The 24493-nt window shown below is 40.3% G+C and overlaps 3 long non-coding RNA genes across 4 annotated transcripts; 1 reads left to right on the top strand and 2 right to left on the bottom strand.

Moving 5' to 3' along the window:
* The first annotated feature begins 5991 nt into the window (after positions 1-5991).
* On the top strand, positions 5992-12038 carry LOC306837305. Its single transcript, XR_013780915.1, has 2 exons — positions 5992-6411; positions 11789-12038. It is a non-coding gene; the product is annotated as an uncharacterized lncRNA (long non-coding RNA).
* LOC306837304 lies at positions 7004-8791 on the bottom strand. Its single transcript, XR_013780914.1, has 3 exons — positions 8736-8791; positions 8568-8654; positions 7004-8316 (listed from the first exon to the last, which is right to left on the bottom strand). It is a non-coding gene; the product is annotated as an uncharacterized lncRNA (long non-coding RNA).
* Positions 8816-11013, bottom strand: LOC306837303. 2 transcript variants are annotated; one of them, XR_013780912.1, is made up of 4 exons: positions 10783-11013; positions 9598-9663; positions 9019-9090; positions 8816-8889 (listed from the first exon to the last, which is right to left on the bottom strand). It is a non-coding gene; the product is annotated as an uncharacterized lncRNA (long non-coding RNA). The 2 variants fall into 2 exon arrangements; XR_013780913.1 differs by lacking the exon at positions 10783-11013 and having other exon boundaries at positions 9598-10153.
* Positions 12039-24493: the final 12455 nt, after the last annotated feature.

The raw sequence follows: 24493 nt of genomic DNA, 5'->3' as shown, positions 1-24493 counted from the left end.
CGCTACTTTTTTCTCACACTTCCGAGCACTGCGGCTTCTACTCCGGTGCGGCTAATGCATGGATTTTTTATGGGGGACAATGAGCTTCTGCCGCAAAAACATTTGACTTCGTCACGTCGGATCTTAATATCAGTCATTTTGCGCTTCATGCACGCACCCTCATGATGGAAAACACACAGAGAAATACATATGATGCAGCTTTCAAGTTAAAGGCGATCGACCTGGCTGTCAAAGAAGCTAACAGAGCTGCTGCACGTTAAGATGACACTGACAGCGACAACAGAGACTGAGGAAGTGAGTAATGAAGTCATTCTGAGGCAGTGAATGGATGGACTTTTTCTTGTGAAATATATTACGGTCATCTTTTTCATCAGCCGTGTTACAGACACCGTCGGCTAGGCTTCGTATTGTAACGGTTCATGTTGTAAAGTCAGTAGTTGATAATGTGTTCATAATTCCGATTATGTGGAGAGTCAGTGAATGCACCAGCGAGAACGTGTTGAGTGGCTGTATGAGAGAACGCTGGGGGAGAGAGTTGGATTGTTACGGCAAGTTATGTGTTGCTCTCTGCTGTAAACGGCGTGGTCACGGCCGACAGTGATCGGGTTATTAAAAGTTATTATTTGAACGCTCTCGTCGTCCTTTAACGTCCGTACGGACGCTACAGTATTTGCGGATGTTACCGGTAGCCTACGTCTGTGTAAATAGCTCTTGTTATAGCGTGGACACCTGCGGCTTATAATCAAGTGCGGCTTATATATGTACAAATACATTTATTTACTTATTTTTAGCCAGTGCGGCTTATATCCAGGTGCGCTCAATAGTACGGAATTTACGGTACATGTTAACATGAATAAAAACCTGGACGACTTTCTACCATTCTTTCTTTTTTAATTGCTGTAAATTTAAACAGAACACAGAAAATACAAATCTTGCCTCCTTCCCTCCACGGCAAAAGGCAATGCAGTAGACAATGCATGTTTGAACTGAACCAATTCAACCAGAATTTACATAGCTCCCATTCAAGTGAATTATGTAATACTTCAAAAACCATATTCAACAATGTATGGGTAAGAACAACGCAATGCTGAAAACCCCGGAAAATAATCTCTTTAAGTACTTTCTCTACTGCTTGTTAAAACCGAGAGCGAGAGTATGAACCTTCTTCTTAAACTTCATTTTCTTAAAGAAATTATGGCAGGTACTGTGAATGAAACCAGGAGAGTGGGGAGGGGTTTTGAAAAGAAAACCTGATCATTAATCTGAACATTTGGCAGGACTGAGAAACTTGGCATAATCTTTTACAAAAAACATTGAAAGAAAATAAAATTTAGTTCAAATGATATAGATATGATATATGATCAGTACCTGAGCTACAGTTAGCATGTCATAGTTCTATCTATTCATCTTCCTTTTTAATGCTATGATTCTGTTGTGAATGTAGTATTTGATAGCAACCCAGTCTCTGTCTTCTATAGCTACCTTCTCTGCTTGGAGACAGGAGTCACAGTCCCTTTTACCTGGTACTTTGCAACTTGTTATGAAATGCAACATGTGCTGCTCAACAGCCTTCACTTCGTCACCTGTCCACTGTGCTGTGCTCGGCAGGGAATCCAAAAGGATGAAATAGAATACATATTATGCACATTCACAGACTGCCATGCCTGAGGAGACTTAAATTTTAATTTCATCACATGTATTTCACTTCAAACATCATGTATTTTGGTGCATTATATATTTCACCAATTCTTGGTTCAGTATTGCCATTTTTGGGATCTACTTCCCCTGAAATCCAGTCATGTAAACTGATCAGCAGATGTTAAATGAAAAAAAAAAAGAAATGAGCAAAAGAGACGACACACACTTCACAGTCGATGGGTCAGACGCTATGAGGACGCCACCTGAAACAAGTATTTCACAGCCTAAAACAATATGAGGACATGACGACTGAACACATTCTGAGTCCATGTTCCTGACTTCTAATTTCTTCTGTTGTTGTCAAAGAAAGCTCTAAACCCCACACTGATGTGAAATGATCTACTTCCCCTGAAATCCAATCATGTAAACTGATCAGCAGATGTTAAATGAACAAAAAGGACTAAAAATAAAGAATTTCTCCTAATACTTAACAGATTGTTTACTGTATAGTCTATTAAAGAGCATATTGCAGGTTAAAAAAAATTTTTAATTAATATTTTATATAGTCTGTTAATGGCTGTAAAATAAGTAGGTTATTTTTTTAATATGTTCTACAACACATAAGTGCTCTAATTTAGAGGAGAAAGTGGCTGTTTTAGCATAGCCGTTTAGAACGTGCTTTTTTTTCAACAACGCGTCATATGACGTAACATGAGGGAGTCCCGTTCTCTGACTCTGCTTTGATCGGCTTTATGCGTCCGTGTATGAATGAATGAATGAAGCCTTTATTGCCCCTGGGGGAACTTGTCTTGCACCGAGAGCATCAAACACTTTACAAACAAACATTTAGAAGGCAGCACAAAAGAATTAAAGCACAAAAAACAGGATAAAACATGATTAAAGAGGTGTAATGACACGTGGTAGTGAGTGAGAACAGACAGGATGCCTCCCTGCAATAGTTTGTAACTTGCGCGGCGCACATTCGGGTGCACAGTGTAAGTGGCTTGATTATTCATAGTGTGTTTTGGTGAATTATTCTCACAACCTCAGAAACGATCGAACAGACACGTTGAATATTTCGGTATCAGACACAAAAACGTTTCCTTATTAATGATTTAAATCTCTGGCTGTTTAACATAAAATATTATATACGCAGACAAACATTTAATGATTTGATATGCTGGAATCCTCTGTTATATTCTCTAGTGTGAGCGTAATAGACACCGGACAGTCTGTTTTAATATATGTAGTCATACGATTTATTATAAATCCAACTCTGTTACAAGAGAGCGCGTGTGTGTGTGCGCGTGTGTGCGCAGTGGGGAAAGACGGAACGCGCAGTTTGGAAACGAAACGAAACACAAGCTTTACGTCGGTCCTCTATCCCATTAAAACTTTAAACTTTTTGTAGTAGCCTAATATATGTGCACGTATTAAACTGTGGAGTGTGTGCGCTGTTGTGCATGTTTGTGTGGATTACGTGCGCCGTGATCCTTCACCATACACTGTATTTTCTATAACAACGTGAGCACTGGGCTGCATGAGGAATAAACAATAAAGACATGGTGCTGCATTTGCACAGGCCGTGTAATCGGGTTCTATGTCTGTCTGTCTGTCTCTCTCTCTCTCGCTCTCTCGCGCGCGCACAGCGCGGCACCGTAATACGTTGTACAGATTTGCCGTTTTTACAAGCAGCTCCCATACAATGTAAAGGTGAATGATCGTCACTTGCACCTTCTACAAATTGTTTTTGAATTGATTGAATGTGATTACAAACTTTACATAAGCTGATGTGAACACAGCACGAGCCCATATATGGCGAGCTGACACCTGTCACTCAGCAGGACGCCTGCTCCGGGTCTCTCTTCTCTCCTGAGGCCGTTATTCCTCTAATCCTGCCTGTTTCTGCTCTCTATCACATCTAACAGGTTCAGAATAATAAGCCAGCACACCATTATATGTAAAGAAATACATATTTTCTTCCTATTTATTGACGGGTGTGACACTCGGATCCATGATTTTCTATGTTAAACAGACGGGGATTCAGCGGGACTCCCTTATGCTACGTCACAGCCGAATGCGGAAGTAAAAAGCAAAGACGTGCGAACACGTACTAAAACGTCTCCAGGAGACCCTGTGGGTTATTAATTTCAGAATTTCTTTAAAAACAGTATTGTTAACGTATTTTCCTATGATTAGTTAAGTTTTGTCTTTAACCTGCAATATGCTCTTTAAGAAGATTTACTCACCAGAGCTCGCCATGGCCACTGAGATTCTCCATAGTCATACGTTATTTCACTCTCTGCTTGGATTTCTTCAATAGCAAAAAAGCAAAGATGAGGTTTACCCTGGACTGTCAACTTTTTCATTTTGCAGTTTGGGGACTTGTGGCCATCATTTACCAGCCGGCCCAGTGAATCATCTTCATGGGAGGCATCAATGCTAAAATTGAACAAGGAAACATATCTACGTTTTCTCCACTAAAACCATAAAGTTGTAAAGAACAATTGATCTTGTATAGGCCTTTACTTACCACCATGAGCTATTGTTCCATACAAAATCAAACAGGAAAGTATTTTTCTGCTGCTTGTCCCGTTCATATTGTGAGATCAACTCCCCACAGTACTCGACCACAAAGGATCCCTTTTCAATTGGTGCACAGGCAAATACACCACGTCCTAATACACAAAAGTTCACTGATAAGCGTTAAGCAAAACAATCCAAATCAGATTTACTAACTGCAGCTGATCAGGTATTAACAAAACATATGCAGAACAAGCAAACATAAGCCTTTTTAACGGTGAGAAAAAAGATCTGAATGATGCTTGGTGATTTCTGAAATTGATGGTTAGGGCTGCAATCAATAAAATCACAAAATATCTTTAAAATAAATGGCAACAAATTTCATCAGCAATTTGTTGTGTTGTGCGATTATGTTGTCATGATGTCTAGTAACGTTCACAAAGTAAAACATCGGGAATAATACCTAACATACCTTTATAGTCATTGATCCACTGGACCTTGTCACCTCCAGATAAAATAAACTGAGTAGCCTCAGCCTTAGGACTAGGTCTGGCTCTTCTTTTTGACATGGTCATTACTTGGCCATGTACTCCTCAACATGCAAACATCTACATGGGAAGATGACAAAGAGTCAATGAGACAAGAACAAAAAAGACCAGTACTAATTTTGAATCGTAGAGGACTTTTAAAATTGTATTATTCATAGCTCATTTGCTGATCAGGCTAATAGATCAGTTGAAACCCAGTGTCATTAAACATTTAACAAATTAAACACAAATATTAACCTTCCAAAGCACTAACAAAGCAACTTAAAAGATAAATACTGCTATAAAATCATTAAACAACTACACTCTACCTGTACTGAATAACTAGTATCATTACTGTGTTTTAAATAGGAAAAGATAAAATATCTCGTGCAAAAAAAACCCAAAAAAACAACAACTTTGACTGTCTCTGCAGTTGAAGAAGTTGTTTGGAGAATCGTCCCTTTAACTCAGGTTTGAATTATTATGAGCATTTACATTTAGCAACAACTTCTACTATCGGTTGTTGAAGATTAAACAAAAGTAATTAATTAACATTATCATTCATGATACATCTCTTGCAGTTTGTTTGAGTCCACCACGTGTTTGAATTCCGTTTAGATAATTAGCTAATTAGCCAACTTGACCTCATGAGGTGGGTGTCTGGCATCAATGTCGAAGGATTAAATGTCTCATGAGGGCTGAAGGCGCCGTTCACCGAGTGCTCCGCTGCTCGAATCCGTTTCAAAGACTTCACAATTAGGTTGATTCGGTAGCTAATTAGCCAACTTTACCTCTGGAGGTGTGCGTCAACATCAAAGCACTGAAGGTCCCGGATGTGCCGTTCACCGAGAGCTCCACTGCGGTCGTATCCGTTTCAGAGGTTTCACAATAAAGTTGAGTCTATCGTCCAACCAGACGCATCACTGAATGATTAGCCCAATGCTGATCTCAGACGAAATCTTTATGTAAAGTTGGATGCCAGCCGCAGTTGTATGATCAAACGGAAACGAAAGTAAAACCTAGAATAAGACTGAACCGTGTATATAACCCTAAATGGCTTTTATTTTGAAAGAAAGACATACAGGAAGTGATCCTCGTCGTGTTTACATTGACAGCTCAGCAGCATGCACCGGAGTTCAGGCAAGAACAACGTTTCTAAGATGTTGAGAGTTGTCACAGCAATGTTTTACAAACTACTGTTTGCTGTATTCTCTAAATTTGGTTCCGTTTGCATGAAAAACTTATTTAACAACACTTAGTATGTATGTGTCCTAATTTTTCCCAGTGTCCTGACTGTGGTGTGCTGTGTGTTTTAAAAATGTCTGCAGCAATGTTTTCCAGACGAAAATACAATTATTATTATTATTTTATTTTTTTTTAAAGTAGAAGGCTATAATGTGGTGTTCTGAAGGATTTTACAGTTGCTCAGTGAATGAAGTAACTTAATTACCCACTTTAAATGGCTAAGTTAATTACTAAATGAAGTTGACATTGTGTACTGTGCAGTTTTTGATCGTGTTTTAATAGTTGTTAAACATCTGCACTTTACACAAGGCTGTATTGTAAAAATAGCCCTACCCTAATGAAGTGTTTGCTATGTCAATCAATACTTATAGGTACACAAAGGGAGGAGAGTGACCCTGATGATGACCATATTGAACTGGATGACAGCAGTTCAAACTCCCAGTTCAACCTACTTTTGCTGTACCTAAAGGTTTCTAAGGTAGAATACTAATTAACTAAAAATGTTACCAACCCACCATATAGCAATATGTGAATTGCTCCTTTATATTGATTGCCTGCTGGAATGTTTTTGTGTCTTAGAACATTTTGGATGACAACAAGTAAAGCTTGACCACATCAGTATGCTTATGCTACTACGTCACCTCGCTTTCTGATTGGCTATGCGTCACATTCAACAGGCTCATGCTCGTTTTCTCCTCGGGGGACACCACAGATGATGAAAGATTGGGCCAAAACAATCCAACGTGTTGAATATCCCCGATTTGAGATCGGAGCGGTCCAGACATTCTTCTGACCAGACGAGAACTGTCTGAAAACACCACACACGGCAGGATGATCTTATAAGATTATTTTATGATGATCGGAGCGTCCTTAAGATTATCGGAAGGGGAGAATCGGGGCCAAAATCGGCGTAATTATCCTGCCGTGTGGACCAGGCTTAAGGAAAAAAAAGAACACTCCTCTATCAAAGATATACAAAAAAAGAGAAAAAGCAGATGTCCTTAGTGACACCTTCAAGTTAAAAAGAAACATAAATGTCCGAACCTCATCTTCAACACTGATGAGGATACACACTATAAAAAGCAACCTATAGAATCTACTCAATAAAATTGGTGTAACAATTTGCACTCAGTTTGATTGTGTATATTTTACCTAATTTTTTTGAGCAGAGATTACCTGAATGTATCAGCTTTAATATACTCAAATAAATTAGTTAAAGTCTACTTAATCTTTTGAAATAGATTTAACAACTAGATACCTATGAAAAGTGAGTAATATTTACTCACGATTATAGTGTATTTGTAGCACATATTTTATGTACTTAATATTTTTTAATACTTATTAACCAAAATAACAAGTTAATTACTTTTTTAAATAAAGTTTGTTTAACCCAAAAGTCAATGACAGACACAAGAGACAATTTTAACCATGACATCTACTTTAATTGTTTTATCATTAAACATTAAGGACAAGTAGCATTGAGCCCGAAATATGTAACATGTAAACTAACAAAACTTTTTTATTTCAAAATATAAGTTGAAGTATTACCTGGGAAATATGCAGAACATACACAACCTGTATGAGTCAAGCATCTTTTACAAATTAAGATACAATTCAGGAAAACAAAGTGTTGTACAATAGAAAATATTATTGAAACCTGAGACAGATTGTATTTTGCTAAACTTTTGGCTAAATGGTGTTAAATATATTAATACAATAAAGTAGTGTAAAAAATGTATCAGTTAAAGTCAAGTCCAGAAATGATCTACACACAAGAATTTCAAAGGGATGAAAAAGAAAAAAGTGTACAAAATATATTGATGGTGTATTTCAGTGTCTTGGTGTCTGAAATAATGTATGTAATGTGTAAACTTAACAGATGTTGTTCATGGAATCAGGTTAGATCATAACTTTACTCGAGTAGTATTCAAAACATGAAGTGTTTTGTCTCTTTCCCCTGAGAAATAGTCATCCAAAAAAAAGATTTTTTTAAATCTAGACAAATGCTGAGCCAAAAAAAAAAAAGGATCTCAATTCACAGAACACACTTTGTACTAAAAAGTCCTACAGTATGCAACAGGTAAGGTCTCATTGAGCCCAAATGACATGAGTTCATTCAACAACCATACTTCTGAGGAGCTCAACCTTATTGCTTCATCGGTTTACAGAATACTTTGAATGTGTATTTCCGTCTTTTGGGTGACTCAAGGTTGAGAGCGTAAATCAATCCCACCAACAGCATACATGCCTCTTGGTTTGATTTCCACATCTGTTCAGTACCTTGTCGCCCTCAATAGAAACATTTTCTGGACACACCTCAGCTTTAGGGTCCTAGATCACAAGCACCTTCATGGTTTGATCTGTGGTCCTCGTGTTCATCCTCCTGGAAGAAAAGAAAAAGTGATTTCTCTGTAAATTGACCATCAAAAATAACTAATCCATTCATACACCCCTGATGCAGCAGGGAGAGAAATTCGGGCTGTGGCGTTGGGCTGACTTGCCCAAGGACACATTGGACATGTTGCTCACAGGAGCTGGGGATCGAACCCTCTACCTTTCGGTTGAGAGACGACGAAATTCAGTTGTCAAAAATGTAACCATTGTGTCGGAGTTAATAATCAATTAATAACATACCTGGCAGTCTAGGGACAGCTCTTTCTTTTGTTCTCCAAGGTACTCGATGAGGCAACTGACAACCACCTTTCTGTCAATACTGAGGGACTGAAATGACATGCATTTAAGTTACTTTACTCATGTCTGCAAACTGAGTTTTGCAATTTTCAAGAAAAACTGAAGAATTACCTAGTTTTTAGTATTTAAGAGAGGCTGCATCCTTGTAGCAGCTGCTCCTCGTTTGGTATGCATCAGCTGCAGAAGACTTGGTGTGCTCATGTAGTTTCAGCAGAAATGTCTATTCCCAGGGAATAGTGGTTATACATCGGAACTCTTCCTCGATCTAAGAATCAGTTAAGGGACAAAATTCTCAACTTCAAAGGGTCTGACTAGTATTCATTAGACTAATTAGATTAATTGTATGAATGCAATAATTTATTTGATTTATAAACAATAAAAAAAACTTTCTAACATTTTGTTCCTCACTTAATAGTCCAGGCCACCTCTCTTTGAAGGCAGTGAGCAGGGCTGAGGGTCACTTGGTCTGAAAAGGTTTTTGACATATTTTCTCCAGTTATTTTTGTGTTTTGATTAAGTAAAGCTACATATTTTACACAAGCAATTCATTGACAGCAAAGAGCCTTTCAGATAGGATACAGTGGTTGCTGTGCACCGGTGTCAAGCCCATTCATTGTCTATTGTTAAAAAAATAAAAAACAGTTTTGCTCTGCACAAGAGTGTATCTCTTCGCCACTGACTTAAGCGCTGGTCAGGGTCCCGCTTGCCGCTCTCGCGAGCTGTGCAAAAATGTAAACATTTCCAACTTGAATGCAGTGCTTCCTGACGTCACCTCAGTACGACCAATATGACGGCTTTTTACTCGTGCGCTCTACCCTTTTGCTTTGTGCCCAATGCCGCGACCAGCTCAGTGTGCACCTTGTGCTTTATCTGAAAGGCCCTCAAGGTACTATTCCCCATATATTCCACAGTTGAATGTGTCCACACAGGGTTCAGTCATGGTCAGTTAAATGTACGTGTCTGGAAAACATACCTGAATGTGTTTAAATAGGTTGTAGGTTTTTCAAGTAGCCCTCCAATGGTTAAAATATAGATCCAGCTGTGAAAGACAAACAGAATGCCAGACACTCACACACCATACTGCACAAGTGCTTATTTATGATTAAAAAAACTGATTCTAAAGCTTATTTATCTTTTGTTAAAATTGAAATACCTAGTAATGCATTTCAATTGTCATCAAAGGTTTTCATAGAGCCTACTGTATAAGTAAAAGACAGAAACATGGAATATTTGATTGTGTTTAAACTTTAAGATTTAGTCAGGACATAAAATAGTCAAATTACAGTTTGGCAAAACAGATCAGCAGTATGTTGAAAAAAAATGCATGGATATACGAGCTGCGTATTTACATCAAGGCTTTAAAGTGGAGACTTGTCCTTCAGCTTCAATTTTGTGAAAAATAATAAAACCGTATGATTTACCTATAGCAGCTGGAAGGCAACACACAGACTTTACCTGAGTTTTAAGGCGCTGTAGTGCTATTGTCTGACAGCGTGAATTCAACACTGTATATTTATAACTACTTTACATCTTACTTGTACTCCGGTCGAACAGCTGTCCGTTCAGCGTGACCGTCTCTCTCTCTCTCTCTCTCTCTCTCCGTCACTCGCCACGTGCAAAGCTGACTTTATGAGAATCAAGTAACTCTTTAAATATCTGTTTTAAAGTTTGTCCCTTATTTCTTGGTTTGTCTAAACGCACCGGAGCTTAACACTAACGCTAGGTCACTATCACATATGTGCATCCCGTATTTATGCCCCCTTACACCATGTTGCATGTCATGACTGTGGAAAAAAAAAAGAAGCGTCACCATAGCAACGCGGGCAACGGTAGTCGACGAAGGACATACAATGCCACATATGACATTATTATGACCATATAAAGTTAGCTAGAGGAGCAGTACATTTATTCCCCAATTAAATATCACATTATGTAGATAATTTTAATGAATCTACATTCTGACCACCAACTCAACTATTGTTGTTCTCCTGAAACAAAACGTGCTTGTGCTCGATTAGCTGTGCTAACATTAAGGGAAGTCGCCGGAATATCTTTGTTAACAACAGGCTTCCTGATTAAATTAGCGATATATCAGACTAATAATTGTGTTCACAATTCCATTTACTGAATGACAAACAGTTTTATTATCAATACCTACCTTCCACCACGATGCCAAAACATGGCTGGAGGGTCCCGCCAATAAGTTCCTCAGCAAAGAAGTGATGACGCATGCGCGCTCTCCAATGCACACCCAATAACTTTAGGTAGATATTATTCAGTTTATTTGTGAAGAGACAGTTACTGTTAAAAAATAGGTATACAGGGTAAAATCCACCTATTATAATGCAGTTCATTGCCTGACTTATATTCTTTAAGTATAACTTAAACAATTTGTATGGATTATATTTACTACACACAAAAATCCTTTTTTATAGTGCAGGAACTACTTTACACAACCAATTGAGTTGATGGGATTTTGCTTCCTTTTTGTCTGTGAAAATGTGTACAACTCTGATATTTACCATTTGACAGCGTAAAAAGCTTAGTGTACCAGTTTTCCATACTTAAAAAACAACTGTGCTCTTCATAGGAGAGCTGCAGCTATCGAATGTCACGATCGATTATTCGAATAAATCATGCTTTTGCTTAATTAAGGTTTAACTCGACTTGGGTTGTCCCTCCAAACCTGCTTGAAGTCTTTACAGCTCCCTGCTTGTTTCAACCAACCACCTCTGCTCTACAGCTGCTGACATTCACCATATTACAGACAGGGTCCCAAATTAACTTTTTGATTCACTGGTCAAGGTGGCAGGTATATTAAAAATACAGGCCAAACATGTTTCAATGGCTGAAATAACAAATAGTGTTTTTGCGTCACCTAGAAGTTATAGATTCAATCATTTTATCAGATCAGGAAACTTTAAATATAGGTAGTTCCCAGAGCCCCCCTGTTCTCTCACCCCCCATTGCATGAACATTACAGACTAAAAACTAAAATCCATCAGAGAATAATAATTATTCCACAAAACAAGTTCTCTCTTGATTTAACTTTGACAACATTAGACATTTAATATAATCAGCCTGTTTATTATTAGAAGTGTGCGTATCTCCGTCTGCATTGCATTAGCATTTTTTACAAACTTTTCTCTCATCTTATTCTACAGAACGATGTGGATACATTTTACCCCAGCCAGTGCAGAAGGAAAGGCTGTGAACAATTGCATGAATGTCTGCTGATGACAAAAGAAAAATGTTTATATTTTGATTTTGATGATTGCATATTTATTTTTTGAATTACCGGAAATTGTCCACCCCTTAGCAACCCTACTGCTTAGTGTGCGTAACACGTATTTACGACAGAGTTGAAGAGTATTGATTATGATGTATTAAAAATGTAATAATTACAATAAATATTGCAATATCTGATTATTTCCAGTGTTGTGTTGTTCCTTTACGATACATTGCACCCACTTAACCTGCCTTAGGCTACTGTTGGTGAGACTACTTATTGCATCTAAGACCCAGATGTTGATGGTAATTATAATTATTATAATTATTATTATTTGACCCTAATTGTATGGAATATGTATATTGCAGTAATGCTTCAAGTGTGTTAGTTTGTCTGAAGAAAGTGACATATGAGGACCAGCAGCGTGACGTCACCGAAAGTGTGTTAAAAGTGTGTTAACTTCCAAAACTGGCCACTAGTTGGCATACTCGAAGATGAGCAAAAATGCTAAACACACTTACACACTTATTTTCCTAAAATTGTGATGTGTCAGGACATTGGAGATTTTTGTTCTGGGAGCATGTTGGGGGGGTCTACAACACTGTAGAGAGCTTAGAAAAATTAGGACGTCAAAAATGTCCTCATTTTTCCGAGTGTCCTGATAGTGAAGGTGTGTTATCATAAAAATGTACTGATTTGTCATGAATACAAGTACACACACACACACACACACACACACACACACACACACACACACACACACAGGAATTGTTCTTCAAATAGAGGTTTGACATTGAAAGAGTAAAGGTGATGTGATTCTCTAGACCATGAAATATCCAAAGTGGGAAGGAATTTATGACATCTGTTGAACGGGATGTAATGGCTCCACACTGAACAGTAAATTGTCTATCTTTCAGCCTGCACAGAGTCTCAGTGTTGTCTGTTAGATTAGAACCACGGCCGTGATATGCTGCATTAATATTATCCAGTCTGTTGATAGATTCAGTTTTAGGGACATTTATATTATTCAACCCATCAATAACATATACAAAGGAGTATTGTCGAGCTTTGCTTAATCCGTAACACACACACACACGTTCACACTCACACACACACACACACACACACACACACACACACACACACACACACACACACACACCTTACAGAGAGGGGATTACGTCCAAATTCAAATGAATTGAGAAATATTAAACCTTTCAACCTCCTTCAAAACCTCATAACTTTGGCTGTGTTCTACTTAGAGACTTCATTTTTGCTTTAAAACATTAATCAATGTTTCAACTATTTATACCAATTTACCAATTTCCTTGAACCTTACCTTTAATAGTTTTCAAACAGGGCCATTAACTGTTTTGTCAATTTTTTTTAACAGGTTTAACTGTTTTTGAATGGGAGTGTCCGGTGGAATGTTCGGGCGGAGTCTGTGACATTAACAAATAGAATGTGCTTTGATATAATGGGTTTTGAGATAGTGTTTTGATTGGCTGGTTTCATTGTCTGGACAAACAACCTTCACATAGCAACATAAACTTTAGCCAATCGTGTACAAACAGTCTGTCCTGGTCTCAACTGCTGAAAGGCTTCGGTCAGTCTTTGGTCATCCATCGAGGAAGAAACAATGGTAAGGACAAAAGTCAATGTCAATAGCTGTGTCCCATTCCAGAGGTTGCAGCCTTCGGTGGGCGTGGCCTTCGCGGTCCACGAAGGCACGTCCTCCGTGGACCGCGAAGGCTGATCCACGCGGTCTCCGAAATGAGATGGTCTGGTCTTCCTACTTGCGTCACCAACTGTTCGGTCTCCTAGCAACCCTGAGAGTGTCCGTTTTTTGATTGCACCGTTTTATCAACACAACTCAACCGCAAACACCTAATTTTTATATTTATTAGGGACCGAAGCACTGACCAGTGCGAAGGACCCTATTGTAACCCAAATGATTTTTTTTTTTTTTTCTTCCGTCGCGTTGGAGCCATTTTTGACGGCTTGAACGTGAATGAAAACTCACCAAAATCTCCAACATCATCGGGTCTGGCAAAGAATTTGATATTTTCATCATTTCGTAAGAAAAATTCGCAAAATGACTCAGTGGCGCCCCCTTCAAATTTTCAAAAGGGCCTCCCCATTGAGGTTTTTTCATCGTACGTGCACGACAATTTTTAGGCACATTAAGCATGCGAGATCTCACATAAAATCCTCTTACACCCATAGTCAAAACCAAACAGGAAGTCCGCCATATTTCTTTTCAATGGCGAAAATTTGCGTTTCACAGGTTAGCTATTTGAACGAACTCCTCCAAAAGCGTTTATCCCATTGAGACAATGAGAATGTCAGTGTGTTCTCGACAAGTTGAAGATCTCTCGTTGTGCTCTGCACGTTATTTCCTCAAAGGGCGTGGTCATACGGACGCGTTGTTCGTCACAAACAGGAAGTAGTTTGTTACGGGCCTCAATAAAGTCATACATTCATCAAACATCATACACATGATCCCAGTGGAAAAATAAAACTAGACATTTTGGCATAAAAAGTGGGCGTGGCTAGCTTACTCAGTGGCGCCCCCTTGAAATTTTCAAAAAGGCCTCCCCATTGAGGTTTTTTTGTCCTACATACACAAATTTTTTTATGCTCATTGGGCATGTCAGGAGCTACATAAAATCCTCTCACACCCATCGTCATAACCAAACAGGAAGTCCGCCATATTTTTTTGAATGCAACAAAAATGGCCAAAATTCCTTTTTCACGGGTTAGCTATTTGAACGAACTCCTCCAACAGCGTTTATCCGATCATCATAGACTCAGTGTCAGTGTATTCTAGACATGTTGAAGATCTCTCGTTGTGCTCCGCACGTTATTTCGTTTAAGGGCGTGGCCATGGCGTACCATCAAACATTGATGTCTTGGCGCACCCCTATTTTTCCTTTCTGAAAGGCCTCCCCATAGAGGTCTTTTTCTCTGACATGCATGACAATTTATTTTGCATGTTAATAGTGTCAGGAACTACAATAAATCCTCTTGCACACATAGTCAAAACTAAAAAGGAAGTCCGCCATATTTTTTTTTAATGGCGAAAATTCGCCTTTTAAAGGTTACCTATTTGAACGAACTCCTATAAAAGCGTTTATCCGATTGACAAAAAGTCAGTGTCGGTGTGATCTTGACATGTTGAAGATCTCTCGTTGTGATCTGCACGTTATTTCGTTAAAGGGCGTGGTCGTACGTACGCGTTGTTCGTCACAAACAGGAAAAAGTTTGTTATAGTAGTTAATATAGGCGTAGAGTCATCAAACATAACACACATGATCCCAGTAGAAAAATTAAACCTGTCATGTTGTTATAATAAGTGGTCGTAGCTAAATGACTCAGTGGCGCCCCCATGAAATCTTAAAAATGGCCTCCCCATAGAGGTTTCTTTGTCCTACAGGCATGAGATTTGTTATGCTCATTGGCCATGTCAGGACCTAAATAAAATCCTCTTACACCCATGGTCAAAACCCAACAGGAAGTCCGCCATATTTTTTTGAATGGCTGAAATTCGCGGTTTACAGGTTAGCTATCTGAACGAACTCCTCCAAAAGCTTTTGTCCGATCATCGCAAACTCAATCTTAGTGTGTTCTAGACATGTTGAAGATCTCTCGTTGTGCTCTGCACGTTATTTCCTCAAAGGGCGTGGTCATACGGGCGCGTTGTTCGTCACAAACAGGAAGTAGTTTGTTATGGGCCTTGATATAGGCGTAGAGTCACCAAACGTCACACACATGATCCCTGTAGAAATATTAAACTACTCATGTGGGTATAATAAGTGGTCGTGGCTAAATGACTCAGTGGCGCCCCCTTGAAAGTTTCAAAAAGGCCTCCCCATTGAGGTTTCTTTGTCCTACATGCATGACATTTTTTATGCTCATTGGGCATGTCAGGTCCTACATAAAATCCTCTTACACCCATAGTCAAAACTACACAGGAAGTCCACCATATTTTTTTTAATGCAAGAAAAACGGCCGAAATTCCTTTTTCACAGGTTAGCTATTTGAACAAACTCCTACAACAGCATTTATCCGATCATTGTAAACTCTGTGTCAGTATGTTCTAGACATGTTGAAGATCTCTCGTTGTGCTCCGCACGTTATTTCGTTAAAGGGCGTGGCAACTGCATATCATCAAACTTTCATGCCTAGGTGCACCACTTTTTCACCTTCAAAAATAAGGCAATGCTTCCATCTTGTGGTTAAAACCGGAAATCACTGTAAAAAAACGGCTGTGGCTGTAATTCTTTTATATGTAGCACGGCGTATCTGGCTCAATTTTAAACCTACAGCGGATATACAGATATCTATTGAAAGTCTGTGAAGTCCTGAATCCAATGCTACCAAAAATGACTTGGTATCATGTCAAGAACAGGGGTTAATAATGCCCTAGATTCATGATGCGTTCAATAGGCACTTTTGCTCCTTTACACAAATCAAAGCGTAAGGCCTGCTGCTTGGCCACGTGTCGTGGCTGCACTCCCGCGGTCGCACTCTCGCGGTCGCGACACACGCCGACATGCGTGGGGTGCTTCGGTCCCTTCATCACCGCTTGCGGTTTTAATTTTATATTTACAATGGAGCCAGGAGTTCTAATTTATTTATTTATTTTGATAGTACAGTTTTTTATGATTCTGAAAAAGAGAGAGAGGGAGAATTATATGCGCCGACGTGTGCTTTACGTGTGCTTTTCATCATCACTTTATCACCATTTAACATCTTTCAAACATGGGTGTTGTTAACTTTTGGACAGAAATAAAACCCAATACTTGCATTTAAAAGTAAAATTTGTATCAGCTGCGGAGGTCTGGGTTGGGTCTGCCGTGGATGCCATTGTTGATGTTTACCATAGCGCGCAATGCATCTTGGGAAGGGAAGGCTGCAAAGGATCCAACCGTTGAAACCTCCAAAATCGGGGAAAGGAAGGCTGCATTTCTCGGCTGCATTCGAAGGAGCCGCTGAATTGGGACAGCACTTGTCGCGCCGGTGTGACGTAATCGGTCTTAAAATGCAGCCCACGAAGGCTGCAACCTCTGGAATGGGACACAGCTACAGTCACAGTCAATGACTGTAAAACATGGAGACAACGCAGGAAACAGGAGTTATAACAGTCACATCTGTGGTGATCTGATGATAGAAGAACGATCAAAGCCTTTATTTGGACATGCACATAGGAGTCTGCTTCACTTCTTCATGTTTCCTGATTTCATGGTTCACTCTAAGTTTGTAGCATCTGTTCATGTTGCTAACGCTGCCATGTGTCTTTGTGTTAACATGAAGCGAGCTGAGTTTACAAGACAACAATAAATAAATCAAATGGATGTGCGGTAGAAGTGAACTTTGAGGGTTAAGCGTGCTTGGGCACAGTACAAGCTTTGACTTTCTCCCCTCCTTATGTTCCAGGGTTTTCTTGTTTTGTATTTACTACACTCATCCTCTTGTCTGATTCAGGGACTGTAACAAACTCTCCAGAAACATTGTAGTTTCTTAAGTCCTCCTTCTTTGACGATGATGTGTAGATGATGAAGAAATATCCGCTGACACTGACTTGCTTGTAATGTAAGACATTTATTTACAAAGTCAAGAAACAGCATCAGTCCAGGTTAGCCATGGTACCTGGGAGAGTCACCAGCCAAATGTGAACACTCTCGAACAAAGAAAGACACTAGTATTTATACAGCATTAGTCAAAGAAAACAGAAAACCATCCATGTCCTTATTTGGACTTAAGACAACAACTGTTACCCTCCTTAAACTTACTCTGAACTTATGGCCTTAAGATTTACAATTCCATGCAGGGTTGACTTTTATTATCGCTTCCTCAGGATCAACACCTGTTTAGACCCAAATGTTATCCTACTCAGTCTGAAGGAAACAACCCCTAATTAAAACCGCAAGCGGTGATGAAGGGACCGAAGCACCCCGCGCATGTCGACGCGTGTCGCGACCGCGAGAGTGCGACCGCGGGAGTGCAGCCGCGACAAGTGGCCAAGCAGCAGGCCTTACAGTCATCGAAGGTTAAAAAATTGGAGGGAGTGCGCCGAGACATCAAAGTTTGATGGTACGCCGTGGCCACGCCCTTTGACGAAATAACGTGCGGAGCAAAACGAGAGATCTTCAACATGTCTAGAATACACTGACACTGAGTTTACGATGATTGGATAAACGCTGTTGTAGGAGTTCGTTCAAATAGCTAACCTGTGAAACGTGAATTTCGGCCATTTTTGTTGCATTCAAAAAAATATGGCGGACTTCCTGTTTGGTTATGACTATAGGTGTAAGAGGATTTTATGTAGGTCCTGACATGCCCAATGAGCATAAAAAAATTCGTGTATGTAGGACAAAAAAACCTCAATAGGGAGGCCTTTTTGAAAATTTCAAGGGGGCGCCACTGAGTAAATTAGCCACGCACACTTTTTATGCCAACATGTCTAGTTTTATTTTTCCACTGGGATCATGTGTATGATGTTTGATGAATGTATGACTATATTGAGGCCCGTAACAAACTACTTCCTGTTTGTGACGAACAACGCGTCCGTATGACCACGCCCTTTGAGGAAATAACGTGCAGAGCACAACGGGAGATCTTCAACAAGTCGAGAACACACTGACATTCTCATTGTGTCAATGGGATAAATGCTTTTGGAGGAGTTCGTTCAAATAGCTAACCTGTGAAACGCGAATTTTTGCCATTGAAAAATAATATGGCGGACTTCCTGTTTGGTTTGGACTATGGGTGTAAGAGGATTTTATGTGAGACCTTGCATGCTTAATGTTCCTAAAAATTGTCGTGCACGTACGATGAAAAAACCTCAATAGGGAGGCCCTTTTGAAAATTTGAAGGGGGCGCCACTGAGTCATTTTGCGAATTTTTTTTACGAAATGATGAGAATATCAAATTTTTCGCCAGACCCAATGACATTGGAGATTTTGATGAGTTTTCATTCACGTTCAAGCCGTCAAAAATGGCTCCAAAGAGGCGGAAGAAAGAAAAAAAATAAAAACCGCAAGCGGTGATGAAGGGACCGAATCACCCCGCGCATGTCGGCGCGTGTCGCGACCGCGAGAGTGCGACCGCGGGAGTGCAGCCGCGACACGTGGCCAAGCAGCAGGACTTACAGTCATCGAAGGTTAAAAAAATGGGGTGTGCCGAGACATCAAAGTTTGATGGTACGCCGTGGCCACGCCCCTTGACGAAATAACGTGCGGAGCACAACGAGAGATCTTCAACATGTCTAGAATACACTAAGATTGAGTTTGCGATGATCGGATAAACGCTTTTGGAGGAGTTCGTTCAGATAACTAACCTGTAAACCGCGAATTTCAGCCATTCAAAAAAATATGGCGGACTTCCTGTTGGGTTTTGACCATGGGTGTAAGAGGATTTTATGTAGCACCTGACATGCCCAATGAGCATTAAAAATCTCATGCATGTAGGACAAAGAAACCTCTATGGGGAGGCCATTTTTAAGATTTCATGGGGGCGCCACTGAGTCATTTAGCCACGCCCCCTTATTATAACAACATGACAAGTTTAATTTTTCTACAGGGATCATGTGTCTGATGTTTGGTGACTCTACACCTATATTAAGACTCATAACAAACTACTTCCTGTTTGTGACGAACAACGCGTCCGTATGACCACGCCCTTTGAGGAAATAATGTGCATTATGAAATGGCGAAAATATCAAATTTTTCGCCAGACCCGATGACATTGGAGATTTTGATGAGTTTTCATTCACATTCAAGCCGTCAAAAGTGGCTCCAAAGAGACGGAAGAAAAAAAAAAAGAAGAAAAATAATCATAAGGGTTTCAATAGGGTCCTTCGCACTGGTCAGTGCTTCGGTCCCTAATAATAAACGCTGTTGGAGGAGTTCGTTCAAATAGCTAACCTGTGCAAAAGGAATTTCGGCCATTTTTGTTGTATTCAAAAAAATATGGCGGAAATGTTTGATGAATGTATGACTATATTAAGGCCCGTTACAAACTCCTTCCTGTTTGTGACGAACAACGCGTCCGTATGACCACGCCCTTTGAGGAAATAACGTGCAGAGGACAACGAGAGATCTTCAACATGTCGAGAACACACTGACATTCTCATTGTGTCACTCGGATAATTGCTTTTGGAGGAGTTCGTTCAAATAGCTAACCTGTGAAACGCGAATTTTCGCCATTGAAAAAAAATATGGCGGACTTCCTGTTTGGTTTTGACTATGGGCGTAAGAGGATTTTATGTGAGATCTCGCATGCTTAATGTGCATAAAAATTGTCGTGCACGTACGATGAAAAAACCTCAATGGGGAGGCCCTTTTGAAAATTTGAAGGGGGCGCCACTGAGTCATTTTGCGAATTTTTTTTACGAAATGACGAGAATATCAAATTTTTCGCCAGACCCGATGATGTTGGAGATTTTGATGAGTTTTCATTCACGTTCAAGCCGTCAAAAGTGGCTCCAAAGAGACGGACCGGAGAAAAAAAAAAAATTTTAAAACCGCAAGCGGTGATGAAGGGACCGAAGCACCCCATGCATGTTGGCGCGTGTCGCGACCGCGAGAGTGCGACCGCGGGAGTGCAGCCGCGACACGTGGCCAAGCAGCAGGCCTTACAGTCATCGAAGGTTAAAAAATTGGAGTGTGCCGAGACACCAAAGTTTGATGGTCCGCCGTGGCCACGCCCTTTGACGAAATAACGTGCGGAGCACAACGAGAGATCTTCAACATGTCCAGAACACACTGACACTGAGTTCACGATGATCGGATAAACGCTGTTGTAGGAGTTCGTTAAAATAGGTAACCTGTGAAACGTGAATTTCAGCTAATCAAAAAACAAATGGCGGACTTCGTGTTTAGTATTGACTATGGATGTAAGAGGATTTTTTGTAGGTCCTGACATTATGAATGTACAAAAAAATTGTCATGCATGTAAAAGAAAAAAACCTCTATGGGGAGGCCTTTCAGAAAGGTAAAATAGGGGTGCGCCGAGACATCAATGTTTGATGGTACGCCATGGCCACGCCCTTTAACGAAATAACGTGCGGAGCACAACGAGAGATCTTCAACATGACTCGAATACACTGACACTGAGTTTACGATGATCGGATAAACGCTGTTGGAGGAGTTCGTTCAAATAGCTAACCTGTGAAACTTGAATTGTGGCCATTTTTGTTGCATTCAAAAAAATATGGCGGACTTCCTGTTTGGTTATGACTATAGGTGTAAGAGGATTTTATGTAGGTCCTGACATGCCCAATGAGCATTAAAAAAATTGTGTATGTACGACAAAAAAACCTCGATGGGGAGGCCTTTTTGAAAATTTCAAGGGGGCGCCACTGAGTCATTTAGCCACGCCCACTTTCTATGCCAACATGTATTGTTTTATTTTTCAACTGGGATCATGTGGGTGATATTTGATGAATGTATGACTATACTAAGGCCTGTAACAAACTACTTCCTGTGAGTGACGATTAACGCGTCCGTATGACCACGCCTTTTGAGGAAATAACGTGCAGAGCACAACGAGAGATCTTCAACATGTCGAGAACACACTGACATTCTCATTGTGTCAATGGGATAAACGCTTTTGGAGGCGTTCGTTCAAATAGCTAACCTGTGAAACGCGAGTTTTCGCCACTGAAAAAAAATATGGCGGACTTCCTGTTTGGTCTTTCACTATGGGCATAAGAGGATTTTATGTGACATCTCGCATGCTTAATGTGTACAAACATTTTAATGCACGTACGACGAAAAAACGTCAATGGGGAGGCCCTTTTGAAAATTTGAAGGGGGCGCCACTGAGTCATTTTGCGAATTCTTTTTATGAAATGACGAGAATATCAAATTTTTCGCCAGACCCGATGATGTTGGAGATTTTGATGAGTTTTCATTCACGTTCAAGCCGTCAAAAGTGGCTCCAAAGAGGCGGAACAAAAAAAAAAAGAAGAAAAATTAAAACCGCAAGCGGTGATGAAGGGACCGAAGCACCCCACGCATGTCGGCGCGTGTCGCGACCGCGAGAGTGCGACCGCGGGAGTGCAGCCGCGACACGTGGCCAAGCAGCAGGACTTACAGTCATCGAAGGTTAAAAAATTGGAGTGTGCCGAGACATCAAAGTTTGATGGTACGCCGTGGCCACGCCCTTTGACGAAATAACGTGCGGAGCACAACGAGAGATCTTCAACATGTCCAGAACACACTGACACTGAGTTCACGATGATCGGATAAACGCTGTTGTAGGAGTTCGTTCAAATAGCTAACCTGTGGAAAAGGAATTTCAGCCATTTTTCTTGCATTAAAAAAAATATGGCGGACTTCCTGTTTGGTTATGACCATGGGTGTAAGAGGCTTTTATGTATCTCCTGACATGCCCAATGAGTATAAAAAATTTTATGCACGTAGGCCAAAAAAACCTCTATAGGGAGGCCTTTTTGAAAATTTCAAGGGGGCGCCACTGAGTCATTTAGCCACGCCCACTTTTTATGTCAACATGTCTAGTTTTATTTTTCCACTGGGATCATGTGTGTGATGTTTGATGAATGTATGACTATATTTAGGCCCGTTACAAACTACTTCCTGTTTGTGACGAACAACGCGTCCGTATGACCACGCCCTTTGAGGAAATAACGTGCAGAGCACAACGAGAGATCTTCAACATATCGAGAACACACTGACATTCTCATTGTGTCAATGGGATAAACGCTTTTGGAGGAGTTCGTTGAAATAGCTAACCTGTGAAACGCGAATTTTCGCCATTAAAAAAAAATATGGCGGACTTCCGGTTTAGTTTTGACTATGTGTGCAAGAGGATTTATTGTAGTTCCTGACATTATTAACATCCAAAAAAATTGTCATGCATGTCAGAGAAGAAAACCTCTATGGGGAGGTCTTTCAGAAAGGTAAAATAGGGGTGAGCCGAGACATCAATGTTTGATGGTACGCCATGGCCACGCCCTTAAACGAAATAACGTGCGGAGCACAACGAGAGATCTTCTACATGTCTAGAATACACTGACACTGAGTTTACGATGATCGGATACACGCTGTTGTAGGAGTTCGTTCAAATAGCTAACCTGTGAAACGTGAAATTCGGCCATTTTTGTTGCATTCAAAAAAATATGGTGGACTTCCTGATTGGTTATGACAATGGGTGTAAGAGGATTTTATGTAGCTCCTGACATGCTTAATGAGCATAAAAAAAATTCATGCATGTAGGACAAAAAAACCTCAATTGGGAGGCCTTCTTGAAAATTTCAAGGGGGCGCCACTGAGTCATTTAGCCACGCCCACTTTTTATAACAAGTTATGTAGTTTTAGTTTCCCACTGGGATCATGTGTGTGATGTTTGATGAATGTATGACTATATTAAGGCCCGTAACAAACTACTTCCTGTTTGTGACGAACAACGCATCCGTATGACCACGCCCTTTGAGGAAATAACGTGCGGAGCACAACGAGAGATCTTCAACATGTCGAGAACACACTGACATTCTCATTGTGTCAATTGGATAATTGCTTTTGGAGGAGTTTGTTCAAATAGCTAACCTGTAAAACGTGAATTTTTGCCCTTGAAAAAAAATATGGCGGACTTCCTGTTTGGTTTTGACTATGGGTGTAAGAGGATTTTATGTGAGATCTCGCATGCTTAATGTGCATAAAAATTGTCGTGCACGTACGATGAAAAAACCTCAATGGGGAGGCCCTTTTGAAAATTTGAAGGGGGCGCCACTGAGTCATTTTGCGAATTTCTTTTACGAAATGACGAGAATATCAAATTTTTCGCCAGACCCGATGACATTGGAGATTTTGATGAGTTTTCATTCACGTTCAAGCCGTCAAAAGTGGCTCCAAAGAGACGGACCGGAGAAGAAAAAAAAATAATAAAAAAAAAATAATCATTTGAAAAACAATAGGGTCCTTCGCACTGGTCAGTGCTTCGGTCCCTAATAATCATTTGAAAAACAATAGGGTCCTTCGCACTGGTCAGTGCTTCGGTCCCTAATAATCATTTGAAGAACAATAGGGTCCTTCGCACTGGTCAGTGCTTCGGTCCCTAATAAAATAAAAAATAATCATTAGGGTTACAATAGGGTCCTTCGCACTGGTCAGTGCTTCGGTCCCTAATAATCGTAAGGATTACAATAGGGTCCTTCGCACTGGTCAGTGCTTCGGTCCCTCATAATCATTTGGGTTTCAATAGGGTCCTTCGCACTGGTCAGTGCTTCGGTCCCTAATTAAAACCGCAAGCGGTGATGAAGGGACCGAAGCACCCCGCGCATGTCGGCGCGTGTCTCGACTGCGAGAGTGCAACCGCGGGAGTGCAGCCGCGACAAGTGGCCAAGCAGTTGCCCTTTAAGTCATCGAAGGTTAAAAAATTGGAGTGCGCCGAGACATCAAAGTTTGATGGTTCGCCGTGGCCACGCCCTTTGACGAAATAACGTGCGGAGCACAACGAGAGATCTTCAACATGTCTAGAATACACTAAGATTGAGTTTGCGATGATCGGATAAATGCTTTTGGAGGAGTTCGTTCAGATAGCTAACCTGTGAAACGTGAATTTCAGCCATTCAAAAAAAATATGGCGGACTTCCTGTTGGGTTTTGACCATTGGT

Source organism: Symphodus melops, assembly GCF_947650265.1.
Source record: "Symphodus melops genome assembly, chromosome: 16".
Classification (NCBI taxonomy): Eukaryota; Metazoa; Chordata; class Actinopteri; order Labriformes; family Labridae; genus Symphodus; species Symphodus melops.
This window is presented reverse-complemented; position numbering and strand designations above follow the sequence as displayed.